The sequence below is a fragment of the Chrysemys picta genome, chromosome 1 (assembly GCF_011386835.1).
Source record: "Chrysemys picta bellii isolate R12L10 chromosome 1, ASM1138683v2, whole genome shotgun sequence".
Taxonomy (NCBI): domain Eukaryota; kingdom Metazoa; phylum Chordata; order Testudines; family Emydidae; genus Chrysemys; species Chrysemys picta.
The window spans coordinates 85,347,451-85,374,604 of NC_088791.1; the positions used below are offsets into that span (position 1 = coordinate 85,347,451).

A 27,154-nucleotide genomic window follows, 5' to 3' on the forward strand; every position below is an offset into this window, starting at 1 on the left:
AGGCCATCAAGGCATTTCCTTCAGATTCTTTTGCTCTCTTATCCTGTGTGCTGATTGTGGCTGCATTGCTTTCAAACCTCTCCTCTAGAGAGGTAAGAGAAGTTTGCAGTTTTTCATTTCTCACTCGTAATTCCTGAAGCACTTCTACAAAATAATCTTTATCTTCAATAGCAGTTGCCATCTTCCTCTGGGCCTGCAGCAGCAGAAAATGGCAGCAGCATGCTCATTGCTGAGGGCATAGACTTGAATATAAAGAAATCAATTTTCTCAGTTTTATTCATGCCTTTTGGCATTTTAAATACTTGAATCTACTTCTCAGAAATTGCACTATTCTGACAGCAAAGGGAGGAGATCCTGTACCAGTAAAACATGCACGTGCTTTTCTGAGAGAAAGCGAGAGAGAGGATCTGTCTATCTTAGGTACTTATATAGCCCCCATTACTGCAGTATATGAATGCTCCACGATCTTTAATCCATTTATCCTGACAACACTCCTCTGAAGTAGGGAAGTACTATTGTCCCTATTTTATCCTTACCACTAGACCACTAGCTAAATTGACGTCCTCTGGTCACAGAACAGGTGCGACACAGGCAGCAGCAGGGTAAACAATATGCCTCGAACCTGGCCCAAAGGAGCCCCAATTGAAATAAGACTGCATACTATTTGATCCTAAATGTTCAAACCAGAGTGCCACTTATGCCAGTTGTGATGCAGACACCTCTCTGCTCAGCAAGCCTAAGATAAATTACTTTCACATATGATACTAATTTATAAACAGCCATCAAGTGGTGACAACTTTCAGCCCTAAGCTGGTGACTCGGGCCCCCATTCTGCAACTGACTTCAGTGGTGTTCCACATGGCACAGCAGTACATCTGCATGCTTTCAGCCGCAAGATTGGCACCTTAGAGATTGAAGGATCGATGGTCTGTCAGCTCAGAGGCTGGCAGTCCCTCTTCCCTTAGCATCATGATTTGTTTGAATGGGCCAAGTATGATTCTTCTGCTACCAAAAGAAGACAAATCCTCCTTACTTTTCACTCAAATGCAGCAAAATCTGCAACAGAGATCACTTACTCACTTCTTTTAAAAAGTTCCCAGACATTAGTGATGGAGAGTTGCTCCTCTTCCCTGAGGATTCCCAGAAGGATGGTTCTTGCCACCTCTTATTCAACATTGACTGTATGTAAGAACACTAGTAAGGATTGTGAGCTGTACAGACTCCACTGCTACCAATAGGCAGATGATACCCTTTGACGTTCAGTGTCTCTGTTTCGACAGAAAAACAGTGCAGAACCCCCGAAGACAGACTGCCCGAGAGAAAATGAGACCTGTGTCAAGAGTAACTGGCTCAAGTTTAATCTACATAAGATGGAAGTGATGTTGGTTGGCAGAGGAAACCATTTTGAGGCACTGGCTAAAACAGTGACCTCACTGAATGTGTCTGCTCCCGTTTGATCAGAGGGATGCAGTCTCTGCATCCTGCTGTACTCGTTGCTGCTTCTGGAATCCCAGGAGGGACGAGTGGCAAATAAGGCCTTCTTTTACCTTTAGCTACTCTGCTGCAGTCACACTCTATTGCTGATTTAATGACAGTGACTCATATTTGTCAGCTCAAGACTCCACTTTCACAATATATTCATCTTTGGGTCAACTCTAAAGGCAGCTGGTGGAGAATGCAGCAAATTGAACATCTGTGTATAATCTCCCCCCCCCCCAACACACACACATACACTTTCACTCTCTCTCTCTCTCTCTCCCCCCCCAACCCCTTTGAGAAAGCAATTCTTCTCGAAAATTGACCACTGGCACCTGTTCACTGTGTAAAAGTGTCTTAAATTGGAGTGTCTTTCTAGGGGTAACTGATGTAGAGCAGCTAGATAGTACAGTAATGACTGCTTTAGAAAGGTGTTTTACCATAATAAAGTGCTATTACAAAGCACCTAGGAATGGCCAGCCAATCAGATTGCTCGAGTGGGTGAATGTCCCTATGTCTCTTTCCATGACTGATCATTGTTCTCTTCAGGGGGTGGGAGAAATAGTTTTTTAAAAAATCCCTTTTTCCTACTGCTCTGACTTAGGGAGCCACAGCACAGCTGCCTTCATCGTGCTGGCCACCAAGATATTGCATTTCTGTCCCCTGTGCTGTAAGTTTTGGAGGAGAGAAATGTGTCATCTCTTCCCTGTTTGTCACACTCACCCCAGTTGGTTGCTGTAGCTCAGTGGGGAGCAGCGGAAGGGAAGGAGCAGCTGCTAGGCCAACCACTCAAGAGGTGGCCCCTGTTCTGAGCACCATCCTGTCCCACTGTGCTCACAGAGTGAGAGGAAGAATCATTAGTTGACCTCATATCTGCACAGCCTCCCCTTGTGGGGGGAGGCCGGCAATGCAGACTTTAACAGACTGCAGCAGCCAACGTCCCCAGGGTTATGGCCAGGCCGGATTTGGAAATGAGTGAATGTGCAAACTCCAGAACAGTCCTGGTGAGATTGGGGATGCTGCTGCTACGGTTTCTATGGAAACAGAAGGGGATGATGGGAGCCAGCTGAGGCAGCTAACAAGAGCTCAGACTCAGCTGCTGGATGCTGATTTGATAATATGGACTTGTAAAAATAACCCTTTACCTTATTCCCCCACATCCAATCTCTGTTTCCATAGAAAGGGATCAGAAAGGCAGTAGGTTGCCAGCAGCAATGAATGAAAACTCTTGCTTGTCACTTTCATCAGCTGTCTGTCATGCGAGACCTGCAAATGCCAGTTTGCTAAAACCAGCTGCAGGCTCATAAAGTGTGTAGTAATTGTAATTTCAGAAGGAAAAAAAAGTGTGAAAGGCATTTTAAAGGTATTTTTCCCCTACTATTTTTGCCCCTTTGTTGAATAGAATGACTTCAGGGATGGCATATTAGCTCTTTCCAACCTGTGAAGTTACACCAGATACCAGCACGGTCAGAATATTTTTCACAGATTGTGAAATCTCTTCTTGTATAATACAGGCATTTTACAAATAGATACAGATATAACATATATTCTCAGAGGAAACCCAGATGTATCCATGCTCTTAACTGTGTATGTGCCTGGGTGGAAAAGAAGGAATATGGTTAATTTGTTATTCCTTTTAATTTGTCTTATTCCTTTTCATCTTTGCCAATATCATCCCTGCATTAGCATGTCTTGGTCTCTTAACCCCAGTTTCATAGTGTTTCAAGTTAATTTTTCTGGAGTTTTTCAAGTGATATCTCATGTGAAGGTCACTAAGTATTGATAAAAAAGAGAATTCATTACTAAACCTTTGTTTATTTAATTGTTCAGATTTTTTTATTTAAGATATTTTTACAGTGGGGGGACTATAGTAAAAAATCTTCTGTATAAAATTAAAAAACTGACTATAGATTAAATTCAGCATCCATTTAGTTCAATGAGAATTATGCACTTGCATATGACAGGGCTGAATTAAGTGTAGCGACTGTTTCTAGTTTGGTAGATTGCTCCTGTTATTATTTTGCTAGATGAGTGCTGCTAAATCTATTTTTTGTTTACTTTTAGAATGTGAGTTTGGGATTGAATGATGATGTAATTTCCTAATGGTCAACCTTCTTTAATAATTGAGTCACTTAAATAGAGATTTTGAAACAAAAGAAATCAGGACATTTGAGGGTGGGCTGGGGGAGAGAGCAAGAGCAAGCTGTCTTTCTCTCCCCACACAAAATATATCAGCAGCTTAGTGTTAAGGTTATTATTGCAGAATCCACCAGTGAAAACCCTAAAACATAGTGAAATAAGCAGCTGAGTGATGCAATAACTGTGCTACTCATCGGTTTTGCTTCTCAGCTTCAACTACCTCCTTTATATCAGCCATGTATCTCTAGCCTCATCTGCTGCCTTGATGTGCCAGAGGTGCCTTGGCACTCAGCTACTGGGCGTCCAGACCTCCCCAAATTTCCACTTTCCCTGTCCCCCATGTCACACACATACATTCCTCCTCACCCCACCTGTGGCCATGCTGAGGCCTGTATCTTCTCCAGAGACCACTCTCAGACCCTCTGCTTCCCAGCCTGCTGGGTTATTTGCATAGCATAGCTTTCTAGAATAAACTGGTGAGAAAATGTTGACAAACATGAAAATTAATATTTTAGGTTTTGTTTTTCAAAATAGCCAGTGGAACTTGACAATTCTGTCAGCTATCTTGGCCAAACTCAGGTTCAGAGGAATAAATGTGTGTCTCTAATTAAAAAACCGGCAGAAGTACCTATGGTCTAACATGATATCTGAGTGTCTGTATGTGAGAGAGAGGGAGGGAGAAATATTTGGAGATGGTGGGGACTCTGGTTGTTTACTTAGAGGAACCCAAAGTATTGTGAGAAAAACAGGGCAAAATTTCAAAAAGTGGCATTTAAAAATATTTCTTCAGCACAAGTTAGTAAATGTTTTTTCTTAAAATTTTACATGGAAAATATACTAATCCTCTGAAGAGTTAGTGGGCCAAATTTTAAAGATCTTCAGTGTTTTCATTGAAGTGTGAAACAAAGGGATTTTAGTTCCACTTTCAGTGCAAATTTCAAAGCAACCTTTGCTATGGAGACTCCACCAACACCTCCAATGATACAGATAATAATTTAAATTTTTATTTTTTGAAAAAAAGCTTAGCATAAATAAATGTACAGTTTTAATGTAAGCATTTTTCAGTGTCTTTAGCATTTTTCAGAAAAGAAATAATTGAGTTCCGTTTACTGTATTAACTTTACTTTTACCTTTGATTTAGTCTGCCTTCCTACTGCTGATTATAATATATTTAGCTGTTGCTGTGCTTCCAGTTCTACATACTGATTTGTCCTCCCAGAGGCATGGAAAATTTGACATGCAGTTTTTGAAATATTGTACTTATAGCTGTTGAAATGCTTCTAAAACTATAAACATCATTAGATGCTAAATAACACATCAGTTTCTATAGCGTACTGTGTTTGCATACACACAGGTATGATTGTAAAGTACTCTGAATAGCCTCGAGTGTGCAGTGATAATATAGCTCTTATAATAGGTGAAAGTACCTCAAAATCATATGATTTGTCTGCTTTAAAATAATCTTTACCAAAACTGCCACCTTGCGTACTGTCCACAAAAGGACTTCCTTTTATATTTTATTCCTTTCTCAGAAGGGTTTGCATAAAACTGCAGCTGGCTCTGTGAAAATATTTAAAGATACCGTTTCCTCTTGATTCTTTCAGTGAGACTTAGGCTTCTAAGACCCAGATCCTCAAAGGTATTTAGTTACCTAATTCCCATTGGTGAAGTTAGGCACCTAAATACCTTTGAGCAACTAGGCCTTAGTGCCTGGCACCTTTGAAAGTGGGACATAGATTCTTCAGTCCCTTAGCCACTTTTGAAAATTTTACCTCACTGACTCTGCCCAGTTTGCTTTTAAGGCTCCTGGAAAGTGGCAATGATGGGACTAATGTCAGGGGAGATTGGTAGAAGTACCTAAACCTTTACGAATGTGGTCTGGGGATCTATATACCTCTCTAGGTTTTTTTATATTAGCACCCATCGCCATAATATCTGAGCACCTCCCAGGAGCAAAACTGCAATCTTTTATTTCTTCTTAGTGTGACTCATTCCAGCAGGGGTAGTTTTAAAATGAATGTATTTATATATGAAGTGCGATAGTCTTGCAATGTCAGCATATAAGAGTGCTATTGCAGTACAGTTAGTGCAAACGCATGAGTTCTGGAATGCAACAAAGCTAATGGTCATTCTTATTTCAGCTAGGAATGGGTTTCTTATGCTCCTGTGAAAGTTCTGTCTTCCATAGATTTTAGTCTCTCTCTACTGCTCAACCATTTCATTTTTCCAGTGGAATGTAGCCATCATGGGAGGTAATGGTTATGGTGAATGAGAGAAGAGATCTTTTAGATTTCTAGGATAAATCCCAGGCACCCTTCAACATCATTTCTATTGTGCTGGAGCCATATACAGTGCTATATGTATGGTAATCAGTCAGACTCTGCAACTCTGCTGAGGGGCTGTCTAAGGCTAGAGTCAGCTACTTATTACAGAATCATTGGGGTTGGAGATGGAAACAAATCTATTAGGTGGCCTATTCCAGTTCCTGTTGCCAATGCATTTTAATGCATTTTCTTGCATTTAGTTTTTAATATCCCCAGAAATTGAGCTTTTACCATGGCCTTTTACCTGGTTCCATACCTTAATAGAACCTGCTGTCCTAATACATTTTCCCCTTAATTTTCCCTTTCTTCATTTCATCCCATTATTACTAGTTATATCTCCCTGTACCACCCTAAATAATTCTTCACTAATCTTTTAGTGCTGAATCCCTTCAAATATTTACAGACTATTATGGTCCATCCAATCATCATTTAGACAAATGATGCATATTTACCACTTTTAATCTTTCCTTATAAATTAAACATTACCGTCAATTTCTTTGTTTCTTTATGTACTCTTTCCCTGATGGGGGAAGTGTATGTGGGGGGATACTTGGTTTCTGAGGAGGCAGTACCACTTCAGACTAAGCTTGGGGCAGGATAGATGTCTGAATTATTTTAAACCAGGAAAACCAAATAACTGGTGAGGTAATTATACCTAATTAGTAGTTACAACATCTACAGTTACTATAGTTAATTTGGTTATAGTAATATCTAATACATCTGTCAGTCAAGTCAAGAAAAATGTTAAAGTCCCATGGCCCAAAGAAATTCTTCAGTTGACAGCTCTTTCATGGGGCTTTGGGAGGGGAGCTATCAAGCAGCTGATTCCCCACCAACACAACACCTATGGCAATGGATGAAGTGGGGAATGAGACAAACTAGGAAATGGACAAGATCATCAAGTTCCTCACATCATGGGCTGTTCAGAGACACCATACCCAGGGCCTCCTGCCTCCGGTCAGTTCTTCTCTCCAGTGATGGGAGATCTCCATTTCACTCTAACTGCATGTTTTTGTTTTTTTTTAATAACACACCAAAAGAACTGACCTGGTCTCCTCAGTCTTCCCCTCCTGTGGTTTGTGTGAGGAGAAAATGCACGGATTTGAATGGGGAGTAACAGTGATCATTGAGCCAGAATCCCTTATATGAGCTCACTCCCAGAACAACTTTGCAACTCTCAGTCATGGTGTGATTTGATTTATTTATTTGCCATTACACAGTCTGTCTCCTGTATAGGTCAGACTGGTCCACAAGTGGCATAGACAGATTTCTAGATCTAATGTGCCCGAATAGTCTGTGCATCTTTTATGGTGGATTAAATCCTTAAAAAGTAACAAATCTTAAGCTGCTGGTTTGATTTCTTTAATTGTGTACTAATAATGTACTTAGTCTTTTTTTCTCAGAAAGGACAATGTTTTTTTTTATATGATGTAGAAAAAAATTACCAAAAACCTATTTGTCTATAAATCTGCTCAGAAAGACTAAAAAAGAATTTTTTTTACCATAAATAGATTGTGGATTTTACTTCATTTTCTCAGAGAGAATCAAATACCGTATTGGGGTAGAAATTTGCTACTTATTAAGCAACTTCAAACAATTACTAGTCTAATTAATTACTAGTCTAATTTGAAAAAAGAGAAACAAAAGTTGTTTTGAGTAGCCAGTGAAGAATCATTACAGTTGCACACTGACACTTACTTTCAGAAATATGTATATAACTGAATCAGATTCCACTATTTTCAGACCTAGATGCCTACATTTGTGCAACTAAGTTCATAGGTACTCAGTCCACCTTATGGACCTAAGGTTATACTGATTTTCAGAAGTGCTGAGCATCCTGCAACTCCCACAGACTGCAGTGGGAGCTCTGCAAGATGCTCAGTGCCTCTGAAAATTACATAGGTGCTGAAAGCCTTGATACAGCATCTGGGATCTGGTAGTGTAGCTCCCCTGTGCCTGTGCAGAGTCCCATGGAAGTCACTGGGACCATACTAGAAGGTTCCCAATGCAGTAATGGGTCCAAGCTGTAGATTTAGGTGCCCAACTTTAGGCACTCATGTTTAAAAATGTGGATCTGAGTCTCTTGATAGACTCACACTGTTACATTTTCATCACAGTTGTCTTTGCTTTCTGCCATGGAGGTAGAAGATACCACTAAAAGAATCTGTGTCATAACAACAACTTGGAGGAACAGAACAATAGAGGTAGTTGTTAGTTAATTTTAAATTATGTTTTGGGGGGAGGGGGTTTCTTAAGTATATTCTGTTGTTTTTTAAGAGATTTTTGGAAGAAATACTCAAACCAGTAGGAATCACCTCTTATAAAATGCTTTACTTGTTCTGTAAATTGTTGGCCAATGGCAGTCATTTTAATCCTTTTTTTAAATAAATGATTAAAGCGTATTTAGTGCAGGTATTCTAACATTTGTAGTAATGTATTGGCTGAAAAAATCCTCCAATGTAGACCTGCTACAACTAAGTTATACTGATAATACAGCCAAAATATGATTAACCTCTTCAGTTTGCTGAGATAAAAACAAGCAAATGAATGTGCTTTCATCCATTCTTATATCATATGTCCCTAGTAAAATATGTTACATCCTACCAGCGTATTTAAATAGGAACTTAGCACATTAGAGTAACATTGGAAAGAGTATCTTGTGTGAGTGTGTTTAATTAACAATACTGGAGAAAACAGATGGTTTATTTGCTTTTTTCTTTAGATGTTGCAATTGCCCTAAAATGTTTGATAGCAATTTAAATAGTTTTGAAATGTGGTATGTTCACCACAGGATGATGATCGTTTTAGGTTTGGGGAATTGTATTTCATGTTATCTTTTACCAGTGGTAATTCTCCTTTTGGCACAGTGCTAGGGCACAGTACACTCAGAGAAATATAAATCCAGGTTTACTTTCAGGTTTTGGGGTTCATGCAAATCGTAAATTCAAGGGATGTGAATGTATATACATCAATACTGAAATAATGGTTCACATGAATCCTTGAAAAACAAAATTACTGAGTTCTGCTTGACTCTTCCTTTACCCTGGCATTATGCTTATGTCAACAGATTTGGTACCATATGAAATGTCATCCACCATTTGGAAACATTTTTCAGTTTGAGCAACCTTTCATATTATATGTGAGGTTATTTTTGAGTGTGAATGTTAAAACTTTCCTTGAGTCACGAGTTGTTCATAATGTTGGGAATTGTGCATTGAGTAAAAATTATTTCAGCAGTAAATGAGTGCAACTCCATTAAAGTCAACGGAGTTATTCCTCCTTACTCCAGTGTTGAATTTGGGCCAAAATCTGCTCTGGTTTATACTTGTGGAAATTTAGAGGAACTCTGTTGAATTTCATGGAATTACTTTTGAATTGCACCAGTGTAACAGAATAGAGATTGTCCCTTATTCCTCAGAGGTCTGCCATAAGTATTTTAGTGATATTAAATGGGGTAGAGTTATGAGATTTTTTTAAAGGCCCCTAAGGCTGTAATTTTCCTCATTTCTGATGTCAGTGTTGAGACATGAATGTATTTGATGTCATCTACGCCCAATGACCTGAAAAATTCTAGTACGGTTATGACTTGAATACCATAATATGGTGCTTAAGTTGAAATTCTGCTATCATATCTGCATTGTGTATCTTTTGTGATGTGGGTTTTAAGTGAATGTGACTCTGAAAACATATAAGATATAAGCTTTTCTTACACGCTTCCAGGTTACCTCCATTCTTCAAAATACTGGTGTCTACCTGTGGGAGCAGATCCCTTAAAAGAAATGTGTGTTGGTCAAAAATGGAGAAAAATGCTCAAACACTAAGGGTCTTTGTATTCCGTAGTTCTTTCCAGGTGGATTTGAAACCAGTTTTGGGTATCTGTTACAGTTGACCTTTGATAGAATAATTTAGATGTTTGAGCCTACTCAGACATGTAGCCAAAAGGGAGCTGTCTGGTTGCATGCATTTTTAAACATTTGCAAGCTGAATCAAAGATCAGAATGCAAAATTTAGGACTCGGAGATACCTGTGAATTTGTTATACTCTCTTGAGGACTTTGGGGAGCTCTGAGCCTATGAACATACATTATTCTGAATACTGTATTTTCTGCACTGAAAATTGTTTTTGATTCTACAGTGTTTGCCTTAATTTTCAGTAACTCAAAAATATGTAAAATGGAAGTAGCTTAGCAAGCATGTGGCAGTAAGATCTGAAAACTCTATTTTATGAGCTAAAGTAAACGTTGTTTTACCTTTTCAAGTAGATCTCATCAGAATTTGAGAAATTATAATAAGTGTCCTATAACTTCCATTTCCACAGTTATAAAAGAATGATATACATTTCTTTGTAATTCACATTTGTCAAAAACTTTAGTATTGTAGCTGATGCATATTGTGTGACAGAATAATTTCTGACCATGTTTTAAGTGTAAATAGCATTCTTCTGATAATCTCAGTGTTTTCAGAGAATAATAAGATCCCAATAGAAATATTTAGAAGAATGAGAAGAGGACTGGGCATTAGGAGCTCTTGAGTTAAAAATCTAGATTCTGTTACTTGCTCACTCTGTGACATTGGGCAAGTCAGTTACTTCTCTGTAAGATGGGGGGAGGGATAGCTCAGTGGTTTGAGCATTGGCCTGCTAAACCCAGGGTTGTGAGTTCAATCCTTGAGGGGGCCATTTAGGGATCTGGGGCAAAATCAGTACTTGGTCCTGCTAGTGAAGGCAGGGGGCTGGACTTGATGACCTTTCAAGGTCCCTTCCAGTTCTAGGAGATAGGATATCTCCATTTATTTATTTATTTATAAGATGTAGATAGTAATAGCTTCCCAGCTCACAGGGGTGTTGTGAGGATTAATTAGCTAATGTTTATATAGCACTTTGAAGATATAAAGCTAAGATGTATAAGTGCTAATTATTTTAAAATTGATTGAATATTCTGTGCTTTATTTACATAATATCTGTTCTATATTTAGTGTATAATGATTCTCGAAATTCTTTTATAGTTTATTCCAATGAGTACATTTCTTTAGAAGTAGCTGCTAGGATACTGGCATTTCAGCATAACATTGATTATTCATCAGTTAATATTGGAGGAAAATGCTTAGTGGTCTAAGCATTACTTTTGAACTACCTAAATTCCCTGCAACCATGAGTTTGAATCCCAGAAGGGACCATTCACTCTTTCATCCTTCAATGGAGTGTAATATGAGCTCTATTAAATTTTCTTTGTGATGGGCATCTGGGTAAGGCCTTTGTAAACCAAGGTCCTGTCTGGTATTTGTGGACATGAAAGAACCCCATGGCTCTTTTCAAAACAGTAGAAGTTTCCCTTTGGCCAAACTTCTACGTCTTGCATAATATTAGCCAGCTGGCTGCCATCAACCACCCCAAACATGGTTGCATTTCAGCATGCAAGTGATTCCTATATGCTATAGTTTGTGTGGTGCTTTGTGATTCTTCAGCATGAAAGATGCTGTATGAATGAGACATTATGAGCATTAATCAAATCTAAGACGATGATCAACATTTAAGGAAATAGAAATACCAGTGACTTTGTGATCAGGTGCCTTTCACCCCATGCTCCGCTCCAAAACACTCACGTTCAAAACTCAACCCCTTCCTGGCATTTGGCTTTTATTAACAATAAAACAGTAAACTCCAGCCCTAGCCATGTTCCTACACTTGGCTGTTCCTACCGTTCCTCCACGAAGATTGCTTAGTCCCAGACCCTACGTTCCTCTGCTCTTCCCTTGTAGCCAGGGGCGCAAGTAGCTACACCCGCCACAGTGAGTCAATAGACTCAAGTAGCATTTCTCTGTAGGGCTCCAGCATCACTGTTAGATACCACAATAATCCTCTCTCCCCTTCTCCCCAGGATAAAAAAATTGAATATAATATGCTATCCTGTCCAAAAAAAAGTTTCCTGAGTGTGCCCCTGTCAGGGATAACTTCTCTGGATCTGAGGTAGAGGAGAGAGGATGGATCACGGAGGCAGTGCCTACCTTGTCTAGAATGTAGTATAGCTCAGTGGTAATTTCCCTCCTTATCATCTCCTAAGTGCTTTAGGAAGTTGGGGGTCTGATTGACCCAAGCTATGAACTTTTCTGCCTTGTTTAGCTGGGAGAAGGTTCACAAACTATTTGGTATCCTAACATTGAAGTACTACGACATGACAGCTCTCCCAGTCAATTTAGACATTACAGCTAGGCTAGGAGCTGTGGTTACAATCTCCTTTTTCCCCATCTGTGGCCTGGAAATCTTCTGTCTTTTCTAGGTGCTCCAACAAATTGTCAGTTTTTGGTGGTGGAAACCTCTCGTGGATCTAAAGGGAGTTAAATCTTTTAGCCCTGCTCCGCAAAACAGAAAATTGAAGAATCTAAATCAGATGGGAAGTAAAGCTTACTCCTTAGCCATGCTGTGTATGGAGATAGGAGTCGAGGTTTGGGGTATCACAGAACCTCTTTCCATACAGGGTCCAGGAGCAAGGTTACACAAACTCTCTCTCTTTTTAGGTTGTTTCTCTGTGTTTATTTTTTTCTGGTTGTTGCGGGAACTGTTTAAAGAGCAACAACTCCTAAAATTTATAAAAAATATGAAGAAAAAAAAAAGCAGTGTTCACATGATTTTACCTTCCACTGCCTTTTGCTGGCGTTTCGTTCATACTCATTGCTAGAGCCCTTATGTCTGCAGGAGTCTGAATCTATTTTATAGAGTATTTGTAAGGGAGGATGACTCACCTATAATAATTCTCCTCTGAACATCATAACAGATCAGCATTCTACCACTCCTTCCAAAAGAGAGCTGATGCTTTGATAACCTGTTCTATCTTTATCATTCAAATCCCTTTGCTACCTGTGTGAGTAACTTCACATCTTGCTTTAAAAGGAACTGATGACTAAAGCACGAGGGAGTGCATGCCTTCCATTGCAGTAGCTGGTAAAGCATGCCCCTTGTGGGACCAGAGCTTCAGAATGTTGAGCTTACGGAGTTCCCACCTTGGCCTTGTTGTAGGGATGTGGAGGCAGGAGTGGGTGATCTTTTATGTTGCATTTTCTCAGAGAACAACTAATATTCTTTCATAGTTGTGACTCTTATGATTACATCAAAATGTTTCTGCAGAGTTTCATCATAAGGTAAACTGCTTAGCATTTTGAAACTTGTAGAGTGTTCAAGACTTAAATTGATGATAAAGTGAAGAATAACTTAATTTATAGTTTGAAATGAAGCAACACTCGCTCTGGCAACAGTTAAGCAAGAAAATATCACGTCAAAGCTTTATCATGAGCTCAACTCAATCTAAAAATTAAAATGGCACACATTAAATGGTTTACAGGCTGGCTAACTGATAGGTCTCAAAATATAATTGTAAACTGGGAATCATTGTTGAGTGCATGTATTTCTTCTGGGGTCCTGCAGGGGTCTGTTCTTGGACCTGTGCTATTTAACATTTTTATCAATGACGTGGAAGAAAACATGAAATCATCACTAATAAAGTTAGTGAATGACACAGAAATTGGGGGTGTGTTAAATAATTAAAAGGACAGGTTGCTAATACAGACCAACCTAAATCGCAAGGTGAACTAGGCGCATGCAAATAATATGCATTTTAATACACTTAAATGTAAATGTATACATCTAGGAACAAAAAATGTATGTGATACTTATAAGATGGGAGAATCTATTGTGTGAAACAGTGACTGAAAAAGGGATAGGAGTCATGGGGGATAATTAGCTGAACATGAACTCCCATTGTGATGCTGTAGCCAAAAGGGCTAATGAGATCCTTGGATGCATAAACAGGGGAATCTCAGGTAGGAGTAGAGAAGTTATTTTATCTATTTGGGATTCATGTGACTGCTGCTGGAATACTATGTCCAGTTCTGATGCCCACAATTCAAGAAGGATGTTGATAAATTGGAGGGGATTCAAAGAAGAGCGATGAGAATGAATAACAGATTAGAAAACATGTCTTATAGTAAGAGACCCAAGAGCTCAATCTATTTAGTTTAACAAAGAGAAGGACTGATTACAGTCTGTAAATACCTACATGGGGAACACATATTTAATAATGGACACTTCAGTCTAGTAAAGAAGCATATAACAGTCCAATGGCTGGACACTTAAACTACACAAATTCAGACCAGAAATAAGGTGTAAAGTTTTAATGGTGAGAGTAATTAATCATTGGAATAATTTACAAAGCATCATGGTGGATTTTCCATCACTGACAATTTTTAAATCAAGATTGAATGTTTTTCTGGAAGATCTGCTCTAGGAATTATTGTGGGGAAATTCGATGGCCTCTGTTATACAGGAGGTCAGGTGACATTATCACAGAGGTCCCTTCTGGCCTTGGAATCTATTAATCTGTGGATCTGTATTTGGCAGGATAGCTGTTCTTATGGGTTTATATCTGTCATGTCTTAATACAGGGCTTGTCACAGAATAACATGAGCTGTGTCATTTCAAACTAGGATGTCACATATATTGCGGAAAACAACCTTTATGCTTTTTCTCTCTCTCAGGATTTGCTGACAGAGCAGCAAAGTTACCAGAAATCATCTTTCTCTCACACTGCATTTTCATTCTGCAGATACTACAGGCTTATTGAACAATCCATCGACCCTTCTGTAGTGAGTCCACTTAGTGCAGAATGGCTGCAGGGAAACTATTCAGACATCCCGATTGGAACAAATCCCTTCAGGATTTAACGCAGGTGTGTGAAAAATGATGGGAAGATGACTCATTATTGGTTTTACACTAATGTTTGACAAGTACAGTGGGGGGAGTATTCTAATGACTATTGCCATTGAGAAATATACCATTATATACAATAATGGTCATAGCTTAACCCCTCTGAAAACCCCGAGTTTAAAGGGACATTGTTAACCTGAAGATTTTGAAATGTGAAGTTTTGTGACAGAGCACACGTTAATTAGTATGTCCTGGAATATTTAAAAATCCCTTTAATACATAAGGTTTTCTTCTGCTCCTGGTAGATGTTTAGAACTAGAAGTGTCTTGGGTGGGCCAAAATGCTCAGATCCACTTTACCCTACTCGCTCTTTCTGTCTGCACACACCTGTCTGTTGCCCCCTTAGTTTCAGTTTCCATTTCAGCTTTGCTGTTGCCCTTATTGGTAAGTGCCCTGTTGGAGGCACTTGTAACTTGAGGGGTGAGCGGCAACAAGAGAACAGTGGCTATGACCATATGTCAAAGTAAACAAGCTGGAAAAGTAGAGAAAATATTGTTTCACTTGCAATAATCACAGAGGCCACTCATGTCAGTAATAGCTATAGAGCATTGCTAAACCCAAATCGTGAGTCAAGCCTCAAAAAAATTTTGAGATGAAAATTTAAAAACATAACAAAGCCAACACAAAATGTATTTGTCTTCTGGTGGTCTGAGCCTTTGGGGTGCACTCGGGTCATGTTTTCAAACTTTTCTTTGCAACCACGATGGCTAAGAGATTACTTATTTAAAAATAATAATAATGACAGCTTAGATTCTCATGTAATCACTTGACTCCAGGAGCTGCGTGTTTGAGAAAAATGCCAAATATCACAAGATTCAGCATAATATTGAGAGTCTCTGCAACACTGGGTACAACATTTTCAGCAGAAAATCTTGGGTGGGATTTTCAGAAGCATGCTTTGTGTTGGCCTACCACTGCTCCCATTGAAGTCAATGAGAGTTTTACCATTGCCTTTAATGGGAGGAGAGAAAGGTCACTAATAAGCACATTTGGAAATCTCACCGGGGATTTTCAGATTGACTGTGGCTCTTCCATAACTCCTTGTTTGTTGCCTTTCATAGAGAAAAACCTGAACACACATTCCCCTTTCATTGTTTTTTACGATTTTTACATGTGAATTTAGTATTAATTTAAAGTGTCTACTTAGCAACTCTAGAGCGTGATGTCCCCCATCCACAGAAGATGTGAATCACAGAAAGGAAACTGGCAAGCTTCCCTACTCTGCTTTGCTAGTGAACCTCAGATTTGTTATAGGACCAGCATTAGAGTGGAGAGAGATCCTCCATGTAGATTCTCTTCCAGTTCCTTTCTAAAAATCTCTACATGAGTGACAATCAACACCAATTTTGTGGTGGAGACACATGTTCAGTGACAAATGGATCAAGGCATCCAACTGGTTTTTCACTGCAGTACAGCCCCATCAAATAGTAAAATATTTTGGTCACGACTGGTCTTGACTTCATTCCAACCTGGAGTCTAGAAGTGAAAAGCTATGAGGGCGCAATTCTGTTAAGTGCTGAGTCCTCTTAGCTTTCATTTAAATCAGCAGGAGTTGTGAGAACTGGGCACCTCAAAGGAATGCTTGTCGGATCAAGACCTAAATCCCATTACCTCTCCTCTAAGCTGTCCATTCCCCATTAGTATTCTCTAAATTTTTTACAATAACGAGATTACCATGAATGGGCAGGAGCATTGGATTATTAGGCTTTTCTTTCCCTTGTGCATACGGTGCTCTTGAAGAATCAAGGAAGGAAGCATGATGTTCCCTTGAATGTAAATATATTCATTTTCTTACAGTGTCTCCTTGTCTTTAGGATACAGTTAGATTTCAGTGTTTTACTTTTCATCTTTGAACACTAAGCAAGTGATTATCAGTCCAATTGTGTGATACAATCTGAGATAATAGATTTAGATAATTATGATAAATGAGATAATCTGAGATAATATAGAAACATATGAAATGTTTATGCTTAAATGCTTAAAACTAAGCCTGAGTTGTTATACTTTGGCCTCATATTCAAAGTTTTGCGTAAGTAGCATATTCAGAACTTAAACAACAAAGATTGCGTTCCATCATCTATTGTCAACAAATTCTGAAAGATTGTTACACACATTATTTTGTGATATAGTAAGTGACATTTATTTAATGCTTTTAATGACTGCATGTTCTTTGTTGCTGTATGTTGTTGCATAGGAAGCACGGGACGTTTACGCAGGTACGATAAATAAATGAATATTGGACTACATCACATAGGTCCTGGAGAACAAAAGAGGCTTTGCACTGAAATACCTCCAAAGGTTAGTAAAGAAAATGTTGATTCTTTTCATGCCTGAAGAAATAAAATACAAACTACAATTTAAGTTGATTAGAAATAGAATAGTGAGCAGGTTTGCTTGAAACAGTATTATTCCATTATTTTGTTCTTGTAAGTTGGTCACACTATAATTAACACTGAGTGGATAATTGTTTTTTCAGTTTGGTGAACAAACCAAAAAAATTAAACAAAAAAATCCTTTAAATTTTACCTGAAATTAATTTTTGTATGTTTCTCTATTTTTTTAGTTTTGGGTTATTTTTACCCTTTTTTGGTTTTTTGTTATGTTTGTTTAAATAAATCTATTTTTGTTGTAACCGGCATCTGGCACATAAATATCTTGTGATGCCGGTTACAACTGTGCCATGCGAATGCCTGTTCTCACATTCAGGTGACGTTGTAAATCAGAAGCGGGCAGCATTATCTCCTGCAAATGTAATAAAACTTGTTTGTCTGAGCAATTGGCTGAAGTAGGACCTAGTGAACTTGTAGGCTCTAAAGTTTTACATTGTTTTATTTTTGAATGCAGTTATTTTTTGTACATAATTCTACATTTGTAAGTTCATGATAAAGAGATTGCACTACAGTACTTGTATTAGGTGAATTGAAATATACCATTTCTTTTGTTTTATACAGTGCAAATATTTGTAATTAAAAATCAATATAAAATGAGCACTGCACATTTTGTATTCTGTATTGTAATTGAAATCAATATATTTGAAAATGTAAAAAACATCCAAAAATATTTAAATAAATGGTATTCTATTATTGTATAACAGTGCGATTAATCATGATTAAATTTTTTAATTGCTTGACAGCCCTAATTTTTTCCTCTGGTTTTCTATTGGGTATTGTACTGAATATATCATCATCTTTTTTAGCTTTCTGAAAATGCTAATAGAGAGAAGTTTTCCTGGCATGAAAAAGTAAATCATGCACAAAGTTAGTTGAACAACATTTTATACATCACTCATCCTGTTACATCCATGAAGCTGATCCATTTCCCTATAAGGTAAGAGACCGATTTAGCTTCAGTTACATACAGATGAAAAGATATAATGCTCCTTTATTAAAATTATAAATTTTTAATGAAAAAAATGGGAGTGTCAAAATGTTTTTCTTCAGAAAACAATATAAGGAATAGCAAAAGCTGTGTATATTAAGCGCAAAGTGCTTTTCTACTCTCAAGAGATGCACATGCTGTCTATTTTAATGCAAGTATGTCAGTAAAGTCTTGTTCTCCCATTGAGCATTCTAGTTAGTTTGCAGCTTCCAGGTATAGAAAATTGTCTTATCGAAGCTAAATAGGAATTAAATTAGTAACAGAATGGTTTCATTTTATCGTGAGCAAGAGAGCAAAGTTCATATTACTAAAGTAATGACTTTGTGGGAGGATATAAAAATCCCCTTTGAATAGATACATAACCCATTTATTACTTCTTCTTGAGGTACCAGATGGATAGACTGGTAAATATTGGGAACCTCTGTCAGGTTTTAGCATATGAGCTAATCACATGTCTTCAGTTTCCAAAAAAGAGCATTTATCCTGCAGGAAGAATGGTTGAAAGACTATTGTTGCATTACTAATAAAAATAGAGATAACACAGAATTCCTGATCCCTCAGGACGATAAGGTGAGACTGTAATGTCCCTTAGGAAACAGTTTTATTTTATTTATTTTTTCAGCTAGTTTTGCATTTCCTTATCCACAGGCAACTGTAAAGTGTGGAATCTGAAATGCATACAGCAGTTCTGCAGTAATAAATGATTGGAAGTGTTCAATGTCATATGAATGGATTATCTCATTCATATATTTCTGTTTTGTATTACATCTGCATAGGCTTATTCTGCAGCTTTGACTAGTAGCGCACAGTGCATGATGATGTACATAATGTTCTATGTCATGCAAGTGAAAAACAGTATAAGATAAAATAGTTTAGAGGAAACATCAAGCAAGATTAGCATTATTCTTGTGAAAAAATCATTACTAATCAATAGCTATAAACAGAAGAATGGATAGTGGATTAAACATGAAATTGATAAGTATACCTATACTATATGCCTGACAATGACATATGTGGAGGTGTTTTAAAGTTAACATCCAAACATCATGTAATGGTACTTAGATTATAATGTCACGCTGTCTATTTATTGAATTAGCATTTAATGCTGTAGTGGCCAAGCCTGAGAATAAAGGCTAGCAAATTTGTCCAGTAATATTTAACAGGCAATGGAGCAAGGAGACCTAATGTGTGCGAGATATAAAGCAAATGGGAGTCCCTAGGCCTCAATATTCTTACCCTTCTGACTCAGCTTACAAGGAATCTATTTTCACTGACACGTCTCTCAAATGGGACCGATTATTTTTGAACTGTATTACGTTGTCTTCATATTTACTGTTTAATATCATATGGCACTAACATTGTTCACGATAACATAGTAAATCTTCATATTGCGTTAATATTATGTTGTCTAATATCAATAGAATTCAGGTTATTGAAATTTCTGGGCCATGATCATAATGTCTTAGGTAATTAGGTAAAAAGTGCACTTTAGGAAAAAATATATATCTTGTATTCAGTGTAATCATGTAATATTGAAATGAATCACAATATTGTTTTTAAATGACATATTTTAGTCATTGAGGTTTTGGGGAGTTTCCAGGAAGGACCATGGTTGTACAAACATTTATTTTTACCACTCAGTCTATAATTACAGCTTTAGTTGCAGAAATAAAATAATTTAGAAAGGGTCCAGTACAGTAGGTGACATTTGGGAGCGTTAGTAGGAAAAAATAATATAATGGAATATAATATATAATGTGCTATTTTTCTGCCTTACTGGGACACTATCAAGTTAGAAATGAAGCATGTAAAACTTGTATTTGCCTTAGATTATATTTTATGATCTAATTTACTCTTCCACGTTTTTTGCTGTGTGTTTACTTTTTATACTTCACTCTGGCAGAAGAAAAACGTTCTTATCCAGTTTCACTAATACAATTTACTTTTTTTTTTCAGAGCAAACATTGCAAGAAAATGTTCAAATCCAAACACAAAACTGTTTTCAATTTTTTAAAAAAAGGATAATTTTTTTTAATATTAACTTTTGTAATATTTTTAAAGCTTAAACTTTGGGTTTTAACTATTTCACAGTCTCTTTTTAAATGCCTCGGTTGTCAAAGGCTCATATTTCCAAATAAAACCTCTGTGTATTTTAAACCATGCTTGCATACTGGTATAGGGCAGAATTTTCAAAAGCATTTCAGTGACTTAGAGCCTAAGGCCCATTTTCAAAAGTGACTTAGGTTATGGCTTCAGTGCATAATTAACCCGGGTGATTGGCATGTGGCTCTTAGCACCCGAGTTAACTTAGCCTGGTGTGTGTGTCCCTGCAGCAAATCCTTACATGCATTACTGTGCTCTCACTGTTTCTGCATTTGCTTGTGTGTCTAGAGGCATATCCCATGGTTCTCTGTGTTGAGATGCTCTAGGATTCTTTCCCAGTCAATTGTGGAAGAACTTGGGGGGAATTATGGGAAGGTATTAGAGGACTATCAGCACTCAAGTGATTATGTGTGCATCTTCACTTCAAAATGAGTGGGTTCCAGACAGAGTTAGAGCCCAGGCTCTGTTTTAACCTATACCCTCAGCCAGGTAAGCTAGTCCAGGCTTAAAGAATGAGGAGTACTTGTGGCACCTTAGAGATTAACAAATTTATTTGGGCATTAGCTTTCTTGGGCTAAAGCCCACTTCATCAGATGCATGCAGTGGAAAATACAGTAGGGAGATATATATACACAGAGAACATAAAAAAATGGGTGTTGCCATACCAACTATAATGAGACTAATCAATTAAGGTGAGCTATTATCAGCAGTCCTTCTGATAAGGACTTCTCCCTCTGGAAGAAGTGCAGTCCTTCACCTACCTAGGCAGTATCATCGACCAACAGGGTGGCACGGACGCAGACATCAAAGCAAGGATTGGTAAGGCAAGAGCAGCTTTCTTACAGCTCAAGAACATCTGGAGCTCTAGAGAGCTGTCTTTGGCAACAAAGATTAGACTGTTCAATTCCAACGTGAAATCAGTCTTATTATATGGAGCTGAAACCTGGAGGATAATTAAAACAACCACCAGGAAGATCCAGACCTTTATAAATAGTTGCCTTAGAAGGATTCTCCAGATCCGCTGGCCAGACACCATCAGCAACATCTACCTCTTGGAGAGGACCCATCAACTTCCAGCAGAGGAAGAAATTAGAAGGAGAAGGTGGGGTTGGATAGGACACACACTACGCAAGCAGCCAACCAACATCACTAGACAGGCATTGCGGTGGAACCCCCAAGGCAAGCGGAAAAGAGGCCGTCCAAGAAACACCTGGTGACGTGACCTTCAGGCTGATAGCATAAAAATGGGCTATACCTGGAACCAGCTAGAGCAAATGGCCCAGGATAAAGGACTCTGGAGATCTGTGGTTGGCGGCCCATACCCCAACTGGGGTGACGGGCATAAGTGAAGTGAAGTGATTATCAGCAGGAGGAAAAAAACTTTTGTAGTGGTAATCAGGATGGCCCATTTCCTTCAGTTGACAAGAAGGTGAGAGTAACAGTAGGGAAAAAAATTAGCATAGGGAAATAGTTTTACTTTGTGTAATGACCCATCCACTCCCAGTCTTTATTCAAGCCTAATTTAATGGTGTCCAGTTTGCAAATTAATTCCAATTCAGCAGTTTCTCGTTGGAGTCTGTTTCTGAAGTTTTTTTGTTGGAGTATTGCAACTTTTAGGTCTGTAATTGAGTGACCAGGGAGGTTGAAGTGTTCTCCGACTGATACAGACTAACATGGCTACCACTCTGAAACCTGTCTCCAGGCTTAAAGTACCTCCAAACCTGGGTCAGAGGTTTTTCTGTGTGGCTAGTAGGGAGGGTTGGGCTAAAATTCAGGTAAGAGCCCAGGTTAACTGTGCAGTGAAGACACATCTTTAGGCGCTTAAGGTATGTCTACTACACTGCAATTAATCACCTGAGGCTGGCCCATGCCCGCTGATTCAGGGCTTGGACTAAGGGGCTGTTTAATTGTGGTGCAGGCATTTGAGCTTGGTCTGGAGCCTGGACACTTGGACACCAAGAGGGCAGGGTCCCAGAGCTCAGGCTCCAGTGTGAGCCCAAACATCTACACCACAATTAAAGCGTCCCTTACCGTGAGCCCTGCACTCCCGAGTCAGTTGCATATCTTTAATCGCAGTGTAGACATACCTTTAGGGGCCACACAAGTTTCACTGGCAGTCAATGAAACTGTGGCTCCTAAGTGCCTTGGTCTCATCGGATAAAGGAACTTAGGCTCTTAAGTCAGGCACTTTACCCATTGTCCTCTATGTTACAAAATTAATTAAAACGTCATTCTTTTGAAATGTGATTTGACAGTAAATACCCTGGTATTATTTAGAGTAGTTTAATTTATTTAATCAAGTCATGGGATGAACTAATCCAATTGTAGCGCAGTGCCAAAGTCCAGTTCAGTGTGAAAAGGCAAACTGTGATATCCTCGGTCTAAACTTAAGTAATCAGCATAGTCTTTGGAATGGCAGCTCTAGGAATCCCAAAGCTGGAGGTGAGGGAAGAGGAATGTTTTTTGACGATCACTGTTGTTCTTTCCCCCTTATGTTCTTTCTAAGTGTCTGCCCATTCTTCTTTCTGCATCCATCTATATTAGTCTAATAAGAGGCTGGTGAAAATATTTGGGGGCTGGGAGAGAGGGGGGCTGAATCCACCCTGCACTCTTGCTGCAGGCAGCGGCTCCTGTGCCACAGGGCAGGGCCTGGCTCCCTGCTCCAGCTCTTTGAGTCTTGCTTCTCTCAGATTTGGAGGAGTCCACCTCAGCATCACTTGATGCACATGTCTGCAGGAAGGCAGGGCCCTCCACTTGTGATGCTCTGCCGCTCTGTCTTCCTGGCTCTGGCACTGCCAAATATGGGGCCCCATTCCCATGGAACTCTCCTCCTGCCCATCACCTCAGGATCCCCCCTGCCCCAGGACTCTTGCTCCATCCCAGCAAATCTTCCTGGGAAGTGCCACTCAGGAACCATGACCCAGTGCCCCTTTCAGAATGGCAGAATCTATCTACACCCATAGGTGCCGATTGCATGGGTGCACCGGGACTGGACCCACCGGCAGCCAAGCTTCCCTCCCCCCTGAGCCCGCCATGTCCCCGCTCCTCCGCCTACCTCCCAGTGTTTCCCCCACGCAGCCACCACCAAACAGCTGTTTGGCAGCGTTAGCATATTCCAGGAGGGAGGGGGAGAAGCGGGAACGTGGCGCGCTCAGGGGAGGAGGCAGGGAAGAAGCAGGACCAGGGCAGGGATTTGGGGAAGGAGTTGGATTATTGGCAGGGAGGGGGCAGAGTTGGGGCGGGGACTTCGGGGAACAGGTTGGAATGGGGGCAGGGAAGGGGTGCGAAGAGGCAGGGCAGGGGTGGGGCCTCATGGAAGGGGTGGAGTAGGGGCGGGGCCAGGGGCAAAGTGGGGGTCGGGCACCCATGTGAAAGAGGGGAAGTCGGCGCCTATGTCTATACCTGGTGGGAAATGGAATCCAGCATAGAGGCAGGACCGTGACACCCTTCCTACCCCCTTCCTGGCCCTGGCACCACCAGACATGGGGCTTCAGCTGCTGAGCTGGGCAGGTGCATAGGTGGGCAGGGTGGCTCAAAAATAGATTTGAGAGGGCTGAGTTCTCTCTAGCCCTAGCCACCCGCAGCCTATGACACCAGCTGTAAGTTAAACTGACTAATCTTGTGCAAACCCAGTCCATTTTACTCGCAGCATGGGAGATGAGTAAAGCATTTCAGAGTAGGAATCATAGCATTGTCTCCCCCATGTCTAGCTCCAGATGTCTTTAGGTGTGGGTGGGAAAGGCCATGCAAAGCCTATCACTGTTTTTAATTAGAAAAAAACAGTAATCTTTGGATTTCCAGTCAGACCAATGGACCTTTGAGGCTCCCCTGAAATGCTGTGGGACTAAAAATGCTGTGGGGCGTGTGCCTCCTGCTCCTTTACACTTTGATCCTTTGAAGAAGCACAGTTACAAATGGCACTTTGCTGCTGTTGCCATAGACTAGTGCTGTAGCACTTTTATAACAAGAACTTTCACTTTGAGCCCCATTAGATGGGAGAAGCCTTAAACAGGGAGAAAAAAAGTCTAGTTTTTTTTTTATATAGATTTTGTTAATGTTCTGTTTCTTTTCATGAAGCAAATAAAGGGCTTCCCATGACATACAGGATTTTGGAAACCTACTAATATAGTAATTAGCTAATTTCCAGTGCCAGAATCACATCAGTAACTGGAGGGACCCCTGTGAAGCAGCAGGAGTTGGTTGTGTGTGGGTTGGTTTTTTGGACTACACCACTAACTATGATGAGTTCCAAGGTTATTGGGAGTACAATTGCCACAGTACCATGAAAATTAAGACAGGCATTTAATTACTGTTATTAAATTATTTGGTGTTATATCATACTAGTGCAGCATGAAACACACTATAAGAACATCTTACTTATGTTCCAGCATGTATTTACTGTGCACTTTCATTACATATTTGTAGAATGTACTCATGAGGAGATGTTTATATTTTATATTAACTATGAGAGATCCCAATTTTAAACTTTAGAGTGAATTTAGTTAACCTTCTTGAACGATCATTGCCAGTGGTTAAGGGATTAGATGGATGAATAGATGGGTGTTGCAACTTGCCATGGAGACTAGCGGATCCTGACTATTTCAGACCAAGGATGGGAGTAAATTTCAAAATTGAGGGCCCAGCCCGGGAAGCACACTGCCAGCAGCTCTCTCTCTTTTATTATGCCAAAGAAGCTTCAACTTGAACACATCTACATGCTACAGCAGCTACAGCATTGCATAGGGGGAGAGGGTGTTCTCTCAAGTAGGCAGGTTGCAAGTCATTTAGAACTTTACAAATCCAAAGTGATGCCTTAAATATCCACCTAGAAACCAACAGGTAGTCAATTCAGAGAATTACATCACTTCATAAGCAGGCTGCCACATTCCACACTAGTTTCAGTTCCTGGGTTGATTTAAGATAAAGTTGGAAGAAGAGCACATTGCAGTGGTCTAATCTCCAGGTGACAAAGACGTGCATCAGAGTAGCAAGGATCTACATCTGAAAGAAGTGGTCACATTCTCCTGGCCAAGTGATGATGAAAAATTGTCATTCTTGAAACTGCTGCTGTATGTTAATCTAGCAGCATTTTGAAATCTAACAATCCCACCAGTTTGAATTCTATTAACAAATGGCTGAGACACATCCTCAATATAAAGTAGGCAAACATGCTCAGTATAATATGGAAGGTATCTTTGCCATATCTACTGGCTGCTTCCCTCAAGTTACCAGCATTACCTTACCATGACCAGTCTTATCTGGATTGAGTTTCAACCAGTTGCCAATGATTTCAACCAGCAGTTTCATCCATTTCCTAATCTCAACCAAACACTGGACCAGACATTCAACAGCAGTGTCTAGGTTAGGTGAGATTGATACACTTTGACATCATCACCATATTGATAACTCTGCAAGATTAATAATTGCCATCATGCCTTCTCCTCATACTTCATACTTGAATATTTTCCAGTGACTTACTTTATGCTCATTCTCTCTCGTGTGTGTGTATTTATTTGGGTTCTAAATTATGCTCCGGGGATGGGGAGCTCTTTACCTCTCTCTCATAAGGGAAGCTGGCTCTGAGGGAACAATTCTAATCACTTGTCCATGGACATATACACCTTTACATTTGGATTTCCAATAAGAAAATATGATTGTGCCAGTTTCAAGATGGGGTTTCTCATTCTGTTAAGTAAATTAAAATGATTTTTGCTGCTGTCACTGACTACTAGTATTTTTCTGTATTTGCTTATTCTAATTGGGATTATTATGCAAGGATTTCTGGCTATTATTATTTTATTTTAATGTGTATGATAATCACTTGACCTTATGTCTAGGTTTATCATTATTGTAATCTAAATTAAAATGTCACGGCCACCATCAGTCTCAGACTGACAGTTAGAACACGGACCTTGCCGTAATTTATTTCCTATTCAAGTACAAATTTTAATACCTAAATAATAATATAAATAATAACCACCTAGTTTGAAATCTAGATATGATCATACAGAATACCACCAGTCTGATCCTCCACTGGGGCTACCTTTTGCCATGGAATGCTCATTGTGACTCTAACCACTGATAAGATTTGTTCCTGGTCCTCCTTCAAGCCAGGAGCAAAACATAATCTTAAAAAAAAATAGCCTGATGGGGCTAGACAGTATCACCCATATCTGCATGAAGTCCTGTCCTTTGCGATTCTGCATACATGCGTGGTCATGAGACCATAGTTAGCGTTGCACCAGAGATTTCAGTTTAACAGGAAAGACTTTGGGATCTCTGATGAATGTTTGGGAACAGAAATAAACAAAACATAGATAACTTAATTTGGAAGGGTTTAATTGTCTGTATATATAATATGTAGGCCTGTTTTGACTAAATTAATTGGAGAAAACCCCATATTCTACTATTTATTTGGTTTAGTGAGAACAGTATTTCCACCAAAAGCAATATTTCCTGTCAAGCGGGTGGCCTGGTACTTAAAAGCTTTGTTCAAATACGTTTATGTACTGCCATTATTTTGTGGATTTGGTGGTATTTAAGAGGCCACCATAGACATAGATAGGGCACTCTTCCTTTCCTCCTCATTCGGTACTTGCGTAAAGTGACCTAGCAGATTGTCAAGTTGCATATTGCCATAATGAACAACGTTTTAATCACTGGATCACTGCGTGAAGTGAAGCAAATGACAAAATGAAATCACACAAATGATGGCTGCTGTTGCTATAGCCTTGTGAATCAGGAATCCAGGAGTTCAATGGCAGCTTCATGCATATAAATCTGATTTTTCATTCACCTTTGCCACTAAAGACCCAGAACTAACTAAAAAAAGAAGAACAGGAGTACTTGTGGCACCTTAGAGACTAACAAATTTATTAGTCTCTAAGGTGCCACAAGTACTCCTGTTCTTCTTTTTGCGGATACAGACTAACACGGCTGTTACTCTGAGAACTAACTAAGCATTCCGAAGTGTCAAAGCA

General features: G+C 39.3%; 1 long non-coding RNA gene across 5 annotated transcripts in view; it reads left to right on the forward strand.

The window, feature by feature from the left end:
- The window catches only part of LOC101931335 (uncharacterized), a 95,683-nt gene that overhangs the window by 11,767 nt on the left and 56,762 nt on the right, over positions 1-27,154 (forward strand). For all 5 annotated transcript variants that reach the window (XR_010591354.1, XR_010591348.1, XR_010591347.1 and 2 more), the window contains exons 2-4: positions 14,533-14,655; positions 16,888-16,991; positions 17,890-18,020. This is a non-coding gene — a long non-coding RNA (uncharacterized LOC101931335). The remainder of the gene's footprint in view (positions 1-14,532; positions 14,656-16,887; positions 16,992-17,889; positions 18,021-27,154) is intronic.